This window comes from Carassius gibelio, chromosome A19, assembly GCF_023724105.1.
Source record: "Carassius gibelio isolate Cgi1373 ecotype wild population from Czech Republic chromosome A19, carGib1.2-hapl.c, whole genome shotgun sequence".
Classification (NCBI taxonomy): domain Eukaryota; kingdom Metazoa; phylum Chordata; class Actinopteri; order Cypriniformes; family Cyprinidae; genus Carassius; species Carassius gibelio.
The window spans coordinates 1028063-1042444 of NC_068389.1; the positions used below are offsets into that span (position 1 = coordinate 1028063).

Consider the following 14382-nt stretch of genomic DNA (forward strand, 5'->3'; position numbering starts at 1 on the left):
TCTCTGAATCTTAGCAGGTTAAGGTCTGGTTAGTACTTGAATGATAGACCGCCAAGGAATACCAGGTGCTTTAAGCTTTTGGAATTTTTTCACTTAGTATATAATAAATTTGGCAAAAAATAGAGTCAATGCCCGATCTCTGAATCTTAGCAGGTTTAGGTCTGGTTAGTACTTGGATGAGAGACCGCCAAGGAATACCAGGTGCTTTAAGCTTTTGGAATTTTTTCACTTAGTATATAATAAATTTGGCAAAAAATAGAGTCAATGCCCGATCTCTGAATATAAGCAGGTTTGGGCCAGGTTAGTAATTGGATGAGAGACCGCCTAGGAATAGCAGGTGCTTTAAGCTTTTGGGGTTTCTTTCCTACTTTTATAATGTACTGGCGAGTAGATTGGCTGATCTTTAAATAGCCTTCTCTTTGCAGCAGTCTTCGCTTATGGCCATACCAGCCTGGCTATGCCCGATCTTGTCTGATCTCGGAAGCTAAGCAGGTTTGGGCCTGGTTAGTGCCTGGATGGGAGACCGCCTGGGAATACCAAGGTACTGTAAGCTTTTTTGAAATTTTTCACTTAGTATATAATAATTTTGCCAAAAAATAGAGTCAATGCCCGATCTCTGAATATAAGCAGGTTTGCGCCAGGTTAGTACATGGATGGGAGACTGCCTGGGAATATCAGGTGCTTTAAATTTTTGGATATTTTTCACGAATTATATAATAATCTTGCAAAAAAAAAAAAAGAGTCAATGCCCGATCTCTGAATCTTAGCAGGTTTAGGTCTGGTTAGTACTTGGATGAGAGACCGCCAAGGAATACCAGGTGCTTTAAGCTTTTGGAATTTTTTCACTTAGTATATAATAAATTTGGCAAAAAATAGAGTCAATGCCCGATCTCTGAATATAAGCAGGTTTGGGCCAGGTTAGTACATGGATGGGAGACTGCCTGGGAATACCAGGTGCTTTAAATTTTTGGATATTTTTCACGAATTATATAATAATCTGGCAAAAAAAAAAAAAAGAAGAAGTCAATGCCCGATCTCTGAATCTTAGCAGGTTTAGGTCTGGTTAGTACTTGGATGAGAGACCGCCAAGGAATACCAGGTGCTTTAAGCTTTTGGAATTTTTTCACTTAGTATATAATAAATTTGGCAAAAAATAGAGTCAATGCCCGATCTCTGAATATAAGCAGGTTTGGGCCAGGTTAGTAATTGGATGAGAGACCGCCTAGGAATAGCAGGTGCTTTAAGCTTTTGGGGTTTCTTTCCTACTTTTATAATGTACTGGCGAGTAGATTGGCTGATCTTTAAATAGCCTTCTCTTTGCAGCAGTCTTCGCTTATGGCCATACCAGCCTGGCTATGCCCGATCTTGTCTGATCTCGTAAGCTAAGCAGGTTTGGGCCTGGTTAGTGCCTGGATGGGAGACCGCCTGGGAATACCAGGTACTCTAAGCTTTTTTGAAATTTTTCACTTAGTATATAATAATTTTGCCAAAAAATAGAGCCAATGCCCGATCTCTGAATATAAGCAGGTTTGAGCCAGGTTAGTACATGGATGGGAGACTGCCTGGGAATACCAGGTGCTTTAAATGTTTGGATATTTTTCACGAATTATATAATAATCTTGCAACAAAATAAAAAAGAGTCAATGCCCGATCTCTGAATCTTAGCAGGTTTAGATCTGGTTAGTACTTGGATGAGAGACCGCCAAGGAATACCAGGTGCTTTAAGCTTTTGGAATTTTTTCACTTAGTATATAATAAATTTGGCAAAAAATAGAGTCAATGCCCGATCTCTGAATATAAGCAGGTTTGGGCCAGGTTAGTAATTGGATGAGAGACCGCCTAGGAATACCAGGTGCTTTAAGCTTTTGGGGTTTCTTTCCTACTTTTATAATGTACTGGCGAGTAGATTGGCTGATCTTTAAATAGCCTTCTCTTTGCAGCAGTCTTCGCTTATGGCCATACCAGCCTGGCTATGCCCGATCTTGTCTGATCTCGGAAGCTAAGAAGGTTTGGGCCTGGTTAGTGCCTGGATGGGAGACCGCCTGGGAATACCAGGTACTGTAAGCTTTTTTGAAATTTTTCACTTAGTATATAATAATTTTGCCAAAAAAATAGAGTCAATGCCTGATCTCTGAATATAAGCAGGTTTGCGCCAGGTTAGTACATGGATGGGAGACTGCCTGGGAATATCAGGTGCTTTAAATTTTTGGATATTTTTCACGAATTATATAATAATCTTGCAAAAAAAAAAAAAAAAGAAAAAAAAAGAGTCAATGCCCGATCTCTGAATCTTAGTAGGTTTAGGTCTGGTTAGTACTTGGATGAGAGACCGCCAAAGGAATACCAGGTGCTTTAAGCTTTTGGAATTTTTTCACTTAGTATATAATAATTTTGCCAAAAAATAGAGTCAATGCCCGATCTCTGAATATAAGCAGGTTTGCGCCAGGTTAGTACATGGATGGGAGACTGCCTGGGAATACCAGGTGCTTTAAATGTTTGGATATTTTTCATGAATTATATAATAATCTTGCAAAAAAAAAAAAAAAAAAAAAAAAAAGAGTCAATGCCCGATCTCTGAATCTTAGCAGGTTTAGGTCTGGTTAGTACTTGGATGAGAGACCGCCAAGGAATACCAGGTGCTTTAAGCTTTTGGAATTTTTTCACTTAGTATATAATAAATTTGGCAAAAAATAGAGTCAATGCCCGATCTCTGAATATAAGCAGGTTTGGGCCAGGTTAGTACATGGATGGGAGACTGCCTGGGAATACCAGGTGCTTTAAATTTTTGGATATTTTTCACGAATTATATAATAATCTTGCAAAAAAAAAAAAAAAAAAGAAGAAGTCAATGCCCGATCTCTGAATCTTAGCAGGTTAAGGTCTGGTTAGTACTTGAATGATAGACCGCCAAGGAATACCAGGTGCTTTAAGCTTTTGGAATTTTTTCACTTAGTATATAATAAATTTGCCAAAAAATAGAGTCAATGCCCGATCTCTGAATATAAGCAGGTTTGGGCCAGGTTAGTACTTGGATGAGAGACCGCCTAGGAATACCAGGTGCTTTAAGCTTTTGGGGTTTCTTTCCTACTTTTATAATTTACTGGCGAGTAGATTGGCTGATCTTTAAATAGCCTTCTCTTTGCAGCAGTCTTCGCTTATGGCCATACCAGCCTGGCTATGCCCGATCTTGTCTGATCTCGTAAGCTAAGCAGGTTTGGGCCTGGTTAGTGCCTGGATGGGAGACCGCCTGGGAATACCAGGTACTCTAAGCTTTTTTGAAATTTTTCACTTAGTATATAATAATTTTGCCAAAAAATAGAGTCAATGCCCGATCTCTGAATATAAGCAGGTTTGCGCCAGGTTAGTACATGGATGGGAGACTGCCTGGGAATACCAGGTGCTTTAAATGTTTGGATATTTTTCACGAATTATATAATAATCTGGCAAAAAAAAAAAAAAAGAAGAAGTCAATGCCCGATCTCTGAATCTTAGCAGGTTAAGGTCTGGTTAGTACTTGAATGATAGACCGCCAAGGAATACCAGGTGCTTTAAGCTTTTGGAATTTTTTCACTTAGTATATAATAAATTTGGCAAAAAATAGAGTCAATGCCCGATCTCTGAATATAAGCAGGTTTGGGCCAGGTTAGTAATTGGATGAGAGACCGCCTAGGAATAGCAGGTGCTTTAAGCTTTTGGGGTTTCTTTCCTACTTTTATAATGTACTGGCGAGTAGATTGGCTGATCTTTAAATAGCCTTCTCTTTGCAGCAGTCTTCGCTTATGGCCATACCAGCCTGGCTATGCCCGATCTTGTCTGATCTCGGAAGCTAAGCAGGTTTGGGCCTGGTTAGTGCCTGGATGGGAGACCGCCTGGGAATACCAAGGTACTGTAAGCTTTTTTGAAATTTTTCACTTAGTATATAATAATTTTGCCAAAAAATAGAGTCAATGCCCGATCTCTGAATATAAGCAGGTTTGCGCCAGGTTAGTACATGGATGGGAGACTGCCTGGGAATATCAGGTGCTTTAAATTTTTGGATATTTTTCACGAATTATATAATAATCTTGCAAAAAAAAAAAAAGAGTCAATGCCCGATCTCTGAATCTTAGCAGGTTTAGGTCTGGTTAGTACTTGGATGAGAGACCGCCAAGGAATACCAGGTGCTTTAAGCTTTTGGAATTTTTTCACTTAGTATATAATAAATTTGGCAAAAAATAGAGTCAATGCCCGATCTCTGAATATAAGCAGGTTTGGGCCAGGTTAGTACATGGATGGGAGACTGCCTGGGAATACCAGGTGCTTTAAATTTTTGGATATTTTTCACGAATTATATAATAATCTGGCAAAAAAAAAAAAAAGAAGAAGTCAATGCCCGATCTCTGAATCTTAGCAGGTTTAGGTCTGGTTAGTACTTGGATGAGAGACCGCCAAGGAATACCAGGTGCTTTAAGCTTTTGGAATTTTTTCACTTAGTATATAATAAATTTGGCAAAAAATAGAGTCAATGCCCGATCTCTGAATATAAGCAGGTTTGGGCCAGGTTAGTAATTGGATGAGAGACCGCCTAGGAATAGCAGGTGCTTTAAGCTTTTGGGGTTTCTTTCCTACTTTTATAATGTACTGGCGAGTAGATTGGCTGATCTTTAAATAGCCTTCTCTTTGCAGCAGTCTTCGCTTATGGCCATACCAGCCTGGCTATGCCCGATCTTGTCTGATCTCGTAAGCTAAGCAGGTTTGGGCCTGGTTAGTGCCTGGATGGGAGACCGCCTGGGAATACCAGGTACTCTAAGCTTTTTTGAAATTTTTCACTTAGTATATAATAATTTTGCCAAAAAATAGAGCCAATGCCCGATCTCTGAATATAAGCAGGTTTGCGCCAGGTTAGTACATGGATGGGAGACTGCCTGGGAATACCAGGTGCTTTAAATGTTTGGATATTTTTCACGAATTATATAATAATCTTGCAACAAAATAAAAAAGAGTCAATGCCCGATCTCTGAATCTTAGTAGGTTTAGGTCTGGTTAGTACTTGGATGAGAGACCGCCAAAGGAATACCAGGTGCTTTAAGCTTTTGGAATTTTTTCACTTAGTATATAATAATTTTGCCAAAAAATAGAGTCAATGCCCGATCTCTGAATATACGCAGGTTTGCGCCAGGTTAGTACATGGATGGGAGACTGCCTGGGAATACCAGGTGCTTTAAATGTTTGGATATTTTTCACGAATTATATAAAAATCTTGCAAAAAAAAAAAAAAGAGTCAATGCCCGATCTCTGAATTTTAGCAGGTTTAGGTCTAGTTAGTACTTGGATGAGAGACCGCCAAGGAATACCAGGTGCTTTAAGCTTTTGAAATTTTTCACTTAGTATATAATAATTTTGCCAAAAAATAGAGTCAATGCCCGATCTCTGAATATAAGCAGGTTTGCGCCAGGTTAGTACATGGATGGGAGACTGCCTGGGAATACCAGGTGCTTTAAATGTTTGGATATTTTTCACGAATTATATAATAATCTTGCAAAAAAAAAAAAAAAAAAAAGAGTCAATGCCCGATCTCTGAATCTTAGCAGGTTTAGGTCTGGTTAGTACTTGGATGAGAGACCGCCAAGGAATACCAGGTGCTTTAAGCTTTTGGAATTTTTTCACTTAGTATATAATAAATTTGGCAAAAAATAGAGTCAATGCCCGATCTCTGAATATAAGCAGGTTTGGGCCAGGTTAGTAATTGGATGAGAGACCGCCTAGGAATAGCAGGTGCTTTAAGCTTTTGGGGTTTCTTTCCTACTTTTATAATGTACTGGCGAGTAGATTGGCTGATCTTTAAATAGCCTTCTCTTTGCAGCAGTCTTCGCTTATGGCCATACCAGCCTGGCTATGCCCGATCTTGTCTGATCTCGGAAGCTAAGCAGGTTTGGGCCTGGTTAGTGCCTGGATGGGAGACCGCCTGGGAATACCAGGTACTGTAAGCTTTTTTGAAATTTTTCACTTAGTATATAATAATTTTGCCAAAAAATAGAGTCAATGCCCGATCTCTGAATATAAGCAGGTTTGCGCCAGGTTAGTACATGGATGGGAGACTGCCTGGGAATATCAGGTGCTTTACATTTTTGGATATTTTTCACGAATTATATAATAATCTTGCAAAAAAAAAAAAAGAGTCAATGCCCGATCTCTGAATCTTAGCAAGTTTAGGTCTGGTTAGTACTTGGATGAGAGACCGCCAAGGAATACCAGGTGCTTTAAGCTTTTGGAATTTTTTCACTTAGTATATAATAAATTTGGCAAAAAATAGAGTCAATGCCCGATCTCTGAATATAAGCAGGTTTGGGCCAGGTTAGTACATGGATGGGAGACTGCCTGGGAATACCAGGTGCTTTAAATTTTTGGATATTTTTCACGAATTATATAATAATCTGGCAAAAAAAAAAAAAAAAAGAAGAAGTCAATGCCCGATCTCTGAATCTTAGCAGGTTAAGGTCTGGTTAGTACTTGAATGATAGACCGCCAAGGAATACCAGGTGCTTTAAGCTTTTGGAATTTTTTCACTTAGTATATAATAAATTTGGCAAAAAATAGAGTCAATGCCCGATCTCTGAATCTTAGCAGGTTTAGGTCTGGTTAGTACTTGGATGAGAGACCGCCAAGGAATACCAGGTGCTTTAAGCTTTTGGAATTTTTTCACTTAGTATATAATAAATTTGGCAAAAAATAGAGTCAATGCCCGATCTCTGAATATAAGCAGGTTTGGGCCAGGTTAGTAATTGGATGAGAGACCGCCTAGGAATAGCAGGTGCTTTAAGCTTTTGGGGTTTCTTTCCTACTTTTATAATGTACTGGCGAGTAGATTGGCTGATCTTTAAATAGCCTTCTCTTTGCAGCAGTCTTCGCTTATGGCCATACCAGCCTGGCTATGCCCGATCTTGTCTGATCTCGGAAGCTAAGCAGGTTTGGGCCTGGTTAGTGCCTGGATGGGAGACCGCCTGGGAATACCAAGGTACTGTAAGCTTTTTTGAAATTTTTCACTTAGTATATAATAATTTTGCCAAAAAATAGAGTCAATGCCCGATCTCTGAATATAAGCAGGTTTGCGCCAGGTTAGTACATGGATGGGAGACTGCCTGGGAATATCAGGTGCTTTAAATTTTTGGATATTTTTCACGAATTATATAATAATCTTGCAAAAAAAAAAAAAAAAAAAAGAGTCAATGCCCGATCTCTGAATCTTAGCAGGTTTAGGTCTGGTTAGTACTTGGATGAGAGACCGCCAAGGAATACCAGGTGCTTTAAGCTTTTGGAATTTTTTCACTTAGTATATAATAAATTTGGCAAAAAATAGAGTCAATGCCCGATCTCTGAATATAAGCAGGTTTGGGCCAGGTTAGTAATTGGATGAGAGACCGCCTAGGAATAGCAGGTGCTTTAAGCTTTTGGGGTTTCTTTCCTACTTTTATAATGTACTGGCGAGTAGATTGGCTGATCTTTAAATAGCCTTCTCTTTGCAGCAGTCTTCGCTTATGGCCATACCAGCCTGGCTATGCCCGATCTTGTCTGATCTCGGAAGCTAAGCAGGTTTGGGCCTGGTTAGTGCCTGGATGGGAGACCGCCTGGGAATACCAGGTACTGTAAGCTTTTTTGAAATTTTTCACTTAGTATATAATAATTTTGCCAAAAAATAGAGTCAATGCCCGATCTCTGAATATAAGCAGGTTTGCGCCAGGTTAGTACATGGATGGGAGACTGCCTGGGAATATCAGGTGCTTTACATTTTTGGATATTTTTCACGAATTATATAATAATCTTGCAAAAAAAAAAAAAGAGTCAATGCCCGATCTCTGAATCTTAGCAAGTTTAGGTCTGGTTAGTACTTGGATGAGAGACCGCCAAGGAATACCAGGTGCTTTAAGCTTTTGGAATTTTTTCACTTAGTATATAATAAATTTGGCAAAAAATAGAGTCAATGCCCGATCTCTGAATATAAGCAGGTTTGGGCCAGGTTAGTACATGGATGGGAGACTGCCTGGGAATACCAGGTGCTTTAAATTTTTGGATATTTTTCACGAATTATATAATAATCTGGCAAAAAAAAAAAAAAAAAGAAGAAGTCAATGCCCGATCTCTGAATCTTAGCAGGTTAAGGTCTGGTTAGTACTTGAATGATAGACCGCCAAGGAATACCAGGTGCTTTAAGCTTTTGGAATTTTTTCACTTAGTATATAATAAATTTGGCAAAAAATAGAGTCAATGCCCGATCTCTGAATCTTAGCAGGTTTAGGTCTGGTTAGTACTTGGATGAGAGACCGCCAAGGAATACCAGGTGCTTTAAGCTTTTGGAATTTTTTCACTTAGTATATAATAAATTTGGCAAAAAATAGAGTCAATGCCCGATCTCTGAATATAAGCAGGTTTGGGCCAGGTTAGTAATTGGATGAGAGACCGCCTAGGAATAGCAGGTGCTTTAAGCTTTTGGGGTTTCTTTCCTACTTTTATAATGTACTGGCGAGTAGATTGGCTGATCTTTAAATAGCCTTCTCTTTGCAGCAGTCTTCGCTTATGGCCATACCAGCCTGGCTATGCCCGATCTTGTCTGATCTCGGAAGCTAAGCAGGTTTGGGCCTGGTTAGTGCCTGGATGGGAGACCGCCTGGGAATACCAAGGTACTGTAAGCTTTTTTGAAATTTTTCACTTAGTATATAATAATTTTGCCAAAAAATAGAGTCAATGCCCGATCTCTGAATATAAGCAGGTTTGCGCCAGGTTAGTACATGGATGGGAGACTGCCTGGGAATATCAGGTGCTTTAAATTTTTGGATATTTTTCACGAATTATATAATAATCTTGCAAAAAAAAAAAAAGAGTCAATGCCCGATCTCTGAATCTTAGCAGGTTTAGGTCTGGTTAGTACTTGGATGAGAGACCGCCAAGGAATACCAGGTGCTTTAAGCTTTTGGAATTTTTTCACTTAGTATATAATAAATTTGGCAAAAAATAGAGTCAATGCCCGATCTCTGAATATAAGCAGGTTTGGGCCAGGTTAGTACATGGATGGGAGACTGCCTGGGAATACCAGGTGCTTTAAATTTTTGGATATTTTTCACGAATTATATAATAATCTGGCAAAAAAAAAAAAAAAGAAGAAGTCAATGCCCGATCTCTGAATCTTAGCAGGTTTAGGTCTGGTTAGTACTTGGATGAGAGACCGCCAAGGAATACCAGGTGCTTTAAGCTTTTGGAATTTTTTCACTTAGTATATAATAAATTTGGCAAAAAATAGAGTCAATGCCCGATCTCTGAATATAAGCAGGTTTGGGCCAGGTTAGTAATTGGATGAGAGACCGCCTAGGAATAGCAGGTGCTTTAAGCTTTTGGGGTTTCTTTCCTACTTTTATAATGTACTGGCGAGTAGATTGGCTGATCTTTAAATAGCCTTCTCTTTGCAGCAGTCTTCGCTTATGGCCATACCAGCCTGGCTATGCCCGATCTTGTCTGATCTCGTAAGCTAAGCAGGTTTGGGCCTGGTTAGTGCCTGGATGGGAGACCGCCTGGGAATACCAGGTACTCTAAGCTTTTTTGAAATTTTTCACTTAGTATATAATAATTTTGCCAAAAAATAGAGCCAATGCCCGATCTCTGAATATAAGCAGGTTTGAGCCAGGTTAGTACATGGATGGGAGACTGCCTGGGAATACCAGGTGCTTTAAATGTTTGGATATTTTTCACGAATTATATAATAATCTTGCAACAAAATAAAAAAGAGTCAATGCCCGATCTCTGAATCTTAGCAGGTTTAGATCTGGTTAGTACTTGGATGAGAGACCGCCAAGGAATACCAGGTGCTTTAAGCTTTTGGAATTTTTTCACTTAGTATATAATAAATTTGGCAAAAAATAGAGTCAATGCCCGATCTCTGAATATAAGCAGGTTTGGGCCAGGTTAGTAATTGGATGAGAGACCGCCTAGGAATACCAGGTGCTTTAAGCTTTTGGGGTTTCTTTCCTACTTTTATAATGTACTGGCGAGTAGATTGGCTGATCTTTAAATAGCCTTCTCTTTGCAGCAGTCTTCGCTTATGGCCATACCAGCCTGGCTATGCCCGATCTTGTCTGATCTCGGAAGCTAAGCAGGTTTGGGCCTGGTTAGTGCCTGGATGGGAGACCGCCTGGGAATACCAGGTACTGTAAGCTTTTTTGAAATTTTTCACTTAGTATATAATAATTTTGCCAAAAAAATAGAGTCAATGCCTGATCTCTGAATATAAGCAGGTTTGCGCCAGGTTAGTACATGGATGGGAGACTGCCTGGGAATATCAGGTGCTTTAAATTTTTGGATATTTTTCACGAATTATATAATAATCTTGCAAAAAAAAAAAAAAAAGAAAAAAAAAGAGTCAATGCCCGATCTCTGAATCTTAGTAGGTTTAGGTCTGGTTAGTACTTGGATGAGAGACCGCCAAAGGAATACCAGGTGCTTTAAGCTTTTGGAATTTTTTCACTTAGTATATAATAATTTTGCCAAAAAATAGAGTCAATGCCCGATCTCTGAATATAAGCAGGTTTGCGCCAGGTTAGTACATGGATGGGAGACTGCCTGGGAATACCAGGTGCTTTAAATGTTTGGATATTTTTCATGAATTATATAATAATCTTGCAAAAAAAAAAAAAAAAAAAAAAAAAAGAGTCAATGCCCGATCTCTGAATCTTAGCAGGTTTAGGTCTGGTTAGTACTTGGATGAGAGACCGCCAAGGAATACCAGGTGCTTTAAGCTTTTGGAATTTTTTCACTTAGTATATAATAAATTTGGCAAAAAATAGAGTCAATGCCCGATCTCTGAATATAAGCAGGTTTGGGCCAGGTTAGTACATGGATGGGAGACTGCCTGGGAATACCAGGTGCTTTAAATTTTTGGATATTTTTCACGAATTATATAATAATCTTGCAAAAAAAAAAAAAAAAAGAAGAAGTCAATGCCCGATCTCTGAATCTTAGCAGGTTAAGGTCTGGTTAGTACTTGAATGATAGACCGCCAAGGAATACCAGGTGCTTTAAGCTTTTGGAATTTTTTCACTTAGTATATAATAAATTTGCCAAAAAATAGAGTCAATGCCCGATCTCTGAATATAAGCAGGTTTGGGCCAGGTTAGTACTTGGATGAGAGACCGCCTAGGAATACCAGGTGCTTTAAGCTTTTGGGGTTTCTTTCCTACTTTTATAATTTACTGGCGAGTAGATTGGCTGATCTTTAAATAGCCTTCTCTTTGCAGCAGTCTTCGCTTATGGCCATACCAGCCTGGCTATGCCCGATCTTGTCTGATCTCGTAAGCTAAGCAGGTTTGGGCCTGGTTAGTGCCTGGATGGGAGACCGCCTGGGAATACCAGGTACTCTAAGCTTTTTTGAAATTTTTCACTTAGTATATAATAATTTTGCCAAAAAATAGAGTCAATGCCCGATCTCTGAATATAAGCAGGTTTGCGCCAGGTTAGTACATGGATGGGAGACTGCCTGGGAATACCAGGTGCTTTAAATGTTTGGATATTTTTCACGAATTATATAATAATCTTGCAAAAAAAAAAAAAAAAAAAAGAGTCAATGCCCGATCTCTGAATCTTAGCAGGTTTAGGTCTGGTTAGTACTTGGATGAGAGACCGCCAAGGAATACCAGGTGCTTTAAGCTTTTGGAATTTTTTCACTTAGTATATAATAAATTTGGCAAAAAATAGAGTCAATGCCCGATCTCTGAATATAAGCAGGTTTGGGCCAGGTTAGTAATTGGATGAGAGACCGCCTAGGAATAGCAGGTGCTTTAAGCTTTTGGGGTTTCTTTCCTACTTTTATAATGTACTGGCGAGTAGATTGGCTGATCTTTAAATAGCCTTCTCTTTGCAGCAGTCTTCGCTTATGGCCATACCAGCCTGGCTATGCCCGATCTTGTCTGATCTCGGAAGCTAAGCAGGTTTGGGCCTGGTTAGTGCCTGGATGGGAGACCGCCTGGGAATACCAGGTACTGTAAGCTTTTTTGAAATTTTTCACTTAGTATATAATAATTTTGCCAAAAAATAGAGTCAATGCCCGATCTCTGAATATAAGCAGGTTTGCGCCAGGTTAGTACATGGATGGGAGACTGCCTGGGAATATCAGGTGCTTTACATTTTTGGATATTTTTCACGAATTATATAATAATCTTGCAAAAAAAAAAAAAGAGTCAATGCCCGATCTCTGAATCTTAGCAAGTTTAGGTCTGGTTAGTACTTGGATGAGAGACCGCCAAGGAATACCAGGTGCTTTAAGCTTTTGGAATTTTTTCACTTAGTATATAATAAATTTGGCAAAAAATAGAGTCAATGCCCGATCTCTGAATATAAGCAGGTTTGGGCCAGGTTAGTACATGGATGGGAGACTGCCTGGGAATACCAGGTGCTTTAAATTTTTGGATATTTTTCACGAATTATATAATAATCTGGCAAAAAAAAAAAAAAAAAGAAGAAGTCAATGCCCGATCTCTGAATCTTAGCAGGTTAAGGTCTGGTTAGTACTTGAATGATAGACCGCCAAGGAATACCAGGTGCTTTAAGCTTTTGGAATTTTTTCACTTAGTATATAATAAATTTGGCAAAAAATAGAGTCAATGCCCGATCTCTGAATCTTAGCAGGTTTAGGTCTGGTTAGTACTTGGATGAGAGACCGCCAAGGAATACCAGGTGCTTTAAGCTTTTGGAATTTTTTCACTTAGTATATAATAAATTTGGCAAAAAATAGAGTCAATGCCCGATCTCTGAATATAAGCAGGTTTGGGCCAGGTTAGTAATTGGATGAGAGACCGCCTAGGAATAGCAGGTGCTTTAAGCTTTTGGGGTTTCTTTCCTACTTTTATAATGTACTGGCGAGTAGATTGGCTGATCTTTAAATAGCCTTCTCTTTGCAGCAGTCTTCGCTTATGGCCATACCAGCCTGGCTATGCCCGATCTTGTCTGATCTCGGAAGCTAAGCAGGTTTGGGCCTGGTTAGTGCCTGGATGGGAGACCGCCTGGGAATACCAAGGTACTGTAAGCTTTTTTGAAATTTTTCACTTAGTATATAATAATTTTGCCAAAAAATAGAGTCAATGCCCGATCTCTGAATATAAGCAGGTTTGCGCCAGGTTAGTACATGGATGGGAGACTGCCTGGGAATATCAGGTGCTTTAAATTTTTGGATATTTTTCACGAATTATATAATAATCTTGCAAAAAAAAAAAAAGAGTCAATGCCCGATCTCTGAATCTTAGCAGGTTTAGGTCTGGTTAGTACTTGGATGAGAGACCGCCAAGGAATACCAGGTGCTTTAAGCTTTTGGAATTTTTTCACTTAGTATATAATAAATTTGGCAAAAAATAGAGTCAATGCCCGATCTCTGAATATAAGCAGGTTTGGGCCAGGTTAGTACATGGATGGGAGACTGCCTGGGAATACCAGGTGCTTTAAATTTTTGGATATTTTTCACGAATTATATAATAATCTGGCAAAAAAAAAAAAAAAGAAGAAGTCAATGCCCGATCTCTGAATCTTAGCAGGTTTAGGTCTGGTTAGTACTTGGATGAGAGACCGCCAAGGAATACCAGGTGCTTTAAGCTTTTGGAATTTTTTCACTTAGTATATAATAAATTTGGCAAAAAATAGAGTCAATGCCCGATCTCTGAATATAAGCAGGTTTGGGCCAGGTTAGTAATTGGATGAGAGACCGCCTAGGAATAGCAGGTGCTTTAAGCTTTTGGGGTTTCTTTCCTACTTTTATAATGTACTGGCGAGTAGATTGGCTGATCTTTAAATAGCCTTCTCTTTGCAGCAGTCTTCGCTTATGGCCATACCAGCCTGGCTATGCCCGATCTTGTCTGATCTCGTAAGCTAAGCAGGTTTGGGCCTGGTTAGTGCCTGGATGGGAGACCGCCTGGGAATACCAGGTACTCTAAGCTTTTTTGAAATTTTTCACTTAGTATATAATAATTTTGCCAAAAAATAGAGCCAATGCCCGATCTCTGAATATAAGCAGGTTTGAGCCAGGTTAGTACATGGATGGGAGACTGCCTGGGAATACCAGGTGCTTTAAATGTTTGGATATTTTTCACGAATTATATAATAATCTTGCAACAAAATAAAAAAGAGTCAATGCCCGATCTCTGAATCTTAGCAGGTTTAGATCTGGTTAGTACTTGGATGAGAGACCGCCAAGGAATACCAGGTGCTTTAAGCTTTTGGAATTTTTTCACTTAGTATATAATAAATTTGGCAAAAAATAGAGTCAATGCCCGATCTCTGAATATAAGCAGGTTTGGGCCAGGTTAGTAATTGGATGAGAGACCGCCTAGGAATACCAGGTGCTTTAAGCTTTTGGGGTTTCTTTCCTACTTTTAT

At 39.2% G+C, this 14382-nt stretch overlaps 4 non-coding genes and 12 pseudogenes across 4 annotated transcripts; all 16 read left to right on the forward strand.

Moving 5' to 3' along the window:
- The first annotated feature begins 433 nt into the window (after positions 1 to 433).
- Positions 434 to 553, forward strand: LOC127935961 (uncharacterized; annotated as a pseudogene).
- A 778-nt stretch (positions 554 to 1331) lies between these two features.
- LOC127936469 (uncharacterized) lies at positions 1332 to 1450 on the forward strand (annotated as a pseudogene).
- Positions 1451 to 1948: 498 nt separating this feature from the next.
- Positions 1949 to 2067, forward strand: LOC127937852 (uncharacterized; annotated as a pseudogene).
- Positions 2068 to 3153: 1086 nt separating this feature from the next.
- On the forward strand, positions 3154 to 3272 carry LOC127936470 (uncharacterized; annotated as a pseudogene).
- Positions 3273 to 3775: 503 nt separating this feature from the next.
- Positions 3776 to 3895, forward strand: LOC127935963 (uncharacterized; annotated as a pseudogene).
- A 778-nt stretch (positions 3896 to 4673) lies between these two features.
- Positions 4674 to 4792, forward strand: LOC127936471 (uncharacterized; annotated as a pseudogene).
- A 1058-nt stretch (positions 4793 to 5850) lies between these two features.
- LOC127937623 (5S ribosomal RNA) lies at positions 5851 to 5969 on the forward strand. The gene has a single exon (XR_008148410.1). It is a non-coding gene; the product is annotated as a 5S ribosomal RNA (ribosomal RNA).
- A 917-nt stretch (positions 5970 to 6886) lies between these two features.
- Positions 6887 to 7006, forward strand: LOC127935965 (uncharacterized; annotated as a pseudogene).
- Positions 7007 to 7510: 504 nt separating this feature from the next.
- LOC127937624 (5S ribosomal RNA) lies at positions 7511 to 7629 on the forward strand. Its single transcript, XR_008148411.1, has one exon. It is a non-coding gene; the product is annotated as a 5S ribosomal RNA (ribosomal RNA).
- A 917-nt stretch (positions 7630 to 8546) lies between these two features.
- LOC127935966 (uncharacterized) lies at positions 8547 to 8666 on the forward strand (annotated as a pseudogene).
- A 779-nt stretch (positions 8667 to 9445) lies between these two features.
- On the forward strand, positions 9446 to 9564 carry LOC127936472 (uncharacterized; annotated as a pseudogene).
- Positions 9565 to 10062: 498 nt separating this feature from the next.
- On the forward strand, positions 10063 to 10181 carry LOC127937625 (5S ribosomal RNA). Its single transcript, XR_008148412.1, has one exon. It is a non-coding gene; the product is annotated as a 5S ribosomal RNA (ribosomal RNA).
- A 1085-nt stretch (positions 10182 to 11266) lies between these two features.
- LOC127936473 (uncharacterized) lies at positions 11267 to 11385 on the forward strand (annotated as a pseudogene).
- Positions 11386 to 11889: 504 nt separating this feature from the next.
- Positions 11890 to 12008, forward strand: LOC127937627 (5S ribosomal RNA). Its single transcript, XR_008148414.1, has one exon. It is a non-coding gene; the product is annotated as a 5S ribosomal RNA (ribosomal RNA).
- A 917-nt stretch (positions 12009 to 12925) lies between these two features.
- LOC127935967 (uncharacterized) lies at positions 12926 to 13045 on the forward strand (annotated as a pseudogene).
- Positions 13046 to 13824: 779 nt separating this feature from the next.
- Positions 13825 to 13943, forward strand: LOC127936474 (uncharacterized; annotated as a pseudogene).
- The last annotated feature ends 439 nt before the right edge of the window (positions 13944 to 14382 follow it).